Below are 3,504 nucleotides of genomic sequence, written 5' to 3' on the forward strand. Positions count from 1 at the left end.
TCCTGCTGCGATCAACTTGGAATTACCCCCTATATCAATAATACTTTGGTTTATACAAAACTGAAAGTGTCTATTTCTTTTAAAGTAAGACTTACAATGGGAGGAAAAAGAAGGCTCTTGTGTCTGCTCACACAGTCCTCTAATGGCACCATCTCTGTACCTGAGGAAAATTTGACCTGCTCACCTGGCTCTCTGGAGAGATTGGAGATTCGTAAGCCCCCTCTATCTTGTGGTCATGTTCCACAAATAGCAACACTTTAATTAAGGAAATTGTTTAACCCTATTTGTATCCATCATATATCATTGTGATTTGTGTGTATAGGGGCTTCTCTCTAATATGGGCCAAAATCTCAGTTTTTAAACAGAGCATTATTCCCTATACCATATATATTTCTCATAATTATAGGTAGATAACATGGCATCAAAATCATTATAGATAGATGATTCTATTTCTAACACAGGCAATCCTTTCTGCATCTTCCCCACATTTATATTGCGACAAACATTTTTTGTTTATACTCATTGTCTGACTGTTGTACACCCTTCAACCGTGCAATCAATTTATAGGCACTATACTGTTGCGTATCTCAAATATTCTATATCTACTCATGGTGTTTAAGGCATGCTCTCCCTGATGCTGTGAGAACCTGTTCAGAGTTTGAATTCTGTTATTTATAACTATATTTTGTTATCATACATGGTGAAATGCCTCTTTCTGAATAATATTCTCCTCGGTGAGATATAACATATTTTTCAGTTACACTAGAATAAAGGGTGAGACGCCAGGGAGTCCTTCCCTATACAAATAGGACTTTCAGTCCCTTGTGATAATAATTTTTTGTGGCCGTCGAGCCGCCCTATTACCTTGTTGAAGCAATCAGCTCGTCACATCAGTCTCTTCTTTGAGGAAACTTCCTATCCTATATTTCTCTATTCACTCATTTTCATGGACTCTCATCCACGATTCTTGGAGCATTGTACCACATTTGTGGGAATCTCTGAACCGTGTCTAACGTGGAAAGCAGATCCACATATTTTCACCCCTTTTTATTCAGTCACTTTTCTCTCCTGTATCTATTCCTAAACTCATACTCCTCAATTTCTTATATAGGTGCACTCTCATTGGTGTACACATACATCTCTACTACCATACCACGCTGCCAGCGCCCGATCTCGTCCGATCTTGGAAGCTAAACAGCGTTGGGCCGGGTCAGTATCAGGAGAGGAGACTGCCTGCGAATACCTGGTGTTGTAGAGCAGGAATTAATTTCCTTTTCATGTGTTATGAGACACCAACAGCAGTATCACCACTAATTCTATCTGGTATTTCTCCATTACTGTGTCCATATTCTTGATTGCAGTTTGATGCCTCTAATTCTGTCTATAAAAATGGTATTTGTACTTAATTCAAGTATTCAATCCATAGTGTGGTGACCAATTATTACCATTCTACCTAATTTAAGCTAAGTTATTTGACTTTCCCATAAAATTCTGTTTTTGACCACCCCCCGGTCGCATCAATACAGAACCCTGTACTGGTCAGGGGAAATGGGGGTATGACAATCCAGTGTCTACAACCTTTCCGAACACTCTCTGTAATAAAGAGACCAGAACATTTTAGCATTTCCCACAAATCTTTATTATTTTTTCACGGTTCTCAGGGATGAGTAATTTTGGTTTAATATTATCAATAAAAGTTATGTTTTAAGCATTTTCTAATTTACACATTGTATCAACTTCTTTGTAAGAGTGCGCCCACACAAGAGCCTTCTTTTTCCTCCCATTGTAAGTCTGTGTACTTCCTGGCTCTGGGCACACCACCAACTAGGACAGCATACTATAGCAAAAATTGGAATATATGTTTTTTCCTATCCACTAACAAGGGTTACTCACTGTCCAATTTTGTTTTTTTCTCTATATATAAGTTATCACATCCTATACCACCTGTGCCCGATCGCTCTGTGTTTTGTTCTTTTAAAGTAACCCTGTATATCATTAGTACATTTTCAAACATTTTCTATTATAATTTCTCTTATGTCACCCATATGTTTTATTATTATGCAAACTAGAACCATAACCTAGAAATAATGACACATACAACTGTATAAATTGGAAAAATGGAGGTCACAGCCAAATGTATTAAATTTGAATCAGAATTGTTAATCACCGGTGGCGAAAAAAGCAGTGCCAACTCGGCCATGGCTTAAAACTTTTGAATCTTTAAACAAATGGGGCGGAGTTTCCGCCCCTTGCGCAATCCGTCCTGGGTAGAACCATCTCCCCTTAATTAGCACAGTGCTGGTCCCTCCTTAAGATGGTGACCTGGTCCTCCCCTGAGGTAGTGACCGACTCGCCTTTCTCAAAGGGGAAATGCTAGCCAAGCTCTGCTGCGCTAAATTGAGCCGCCGAATAGCACTGCTTTCCGCCCCCTGCGCCTCGCACTTGCTGGAATAATTATAGCTTATTATTCCAACATGAAATTTTTTTCAAAACACAGTTAAAAACACAATTTTACTGAAGTTAACTTGCTGGGTGGGTGGGTGGGATCACAAAATGGCAAGAGGAATTTGAATTCCTCTGCCCACACTTAAATAAACTAAACTAACCCGCCTACCTAACCACTCCCTATTGGATAATGTTTGATTGACATACGTCAACAACCTATTAGAAAATATCAACACAAAACTAGATCCAACTAGCTTAGCTACATAACAAACAGAGTGCTTATATTCACTCTATCCTATACAGTCTCTCGTTCTTTTTAAGTCACCCATATGTTTTATTATTATGCAAACTAGAACCATAACCTAGAAATAATGACACGTACAACTGTATAATTTGGAAAAATGGAGGTCACAGCCAAATGTATTAAATTTGAATCAGAATTGTTAATCACCGGTGGCGCAAAAAGCAGTGCCAACTCGGCCATGGCTTAAAACTTTTGAATCTTTAAACAAATGGGGCGGAGTTTCCGCCCCTTGCGCAATCCATCCTGGGTTGAACCATCTCCCCTTAATTAGCACAGTGCTGGTCCCTCCTTAAGATGGTGACCTGGTCCTCCCCTGAGGTAGTGACCGACTCGCCTTTCTCAAAGGGGAAATGCTAGCCAAGCTCTGCTGCGCTAAATTGAGCCGCCGAATAGCACTGCTTTCCGCCACATTCGAAGACTCAAGACTACGAAACCGCCACCAATAAACCTAACCTTCAAAATTCGTTTAAACCTTTCAATAATGCTGTGACAAACAACTCCAAACCAGTCTCAGACAAATCTAATCTATATAAATCTACCCTTTCGTAATGCAGATCTGGGTGCTTAACCACTTTCCCCATTAAACTAATAACAAATCTGGAGGTTGCAGCATTGAGCTTCTTTCTCACTTTATCTAATGCTGCTCCCCCTTGGGTGCCCCTCCAAAATCTACGTGGTACCACTTCTGACCACACCACCTTAACCAACGGCCAATGTTCCGTAATCAATTGAAAATCCTTCTTTATGTTGTTAAT

At 39.7% G+C, this 3,504-nt stretch overlaps 1 pseudogene; it reads left to right on the plus strand.

Moving 5' to 3' along the window:
- The first annotated feature begins 1,139 nt into the window (after positions 1–1,139).
- Positions 1,140–1,258, plus strand: LOC135052326 (5S ribosomal RNA; annotated as a pseudogene).
- The last annotated feature ends 2,246 nt before the right edge of the window (positions 1,259–3,504 follow it).

Source organism: Pseudophryne corroboree, chromosome 2, assembly GCF_028390025.1.
Source record: "Pseudophryne corroboree isolate aPseCor3 chromosome 2, aPseCor3.hap2, whole genome shotgun sequence".
Classification (NCBI taxonomy): Eukaryota; Metazoa; Chordata; class Amphibia; order Anura; family Myobatrachidae; genus Pseudophryne; species Pseudophryne corroboree.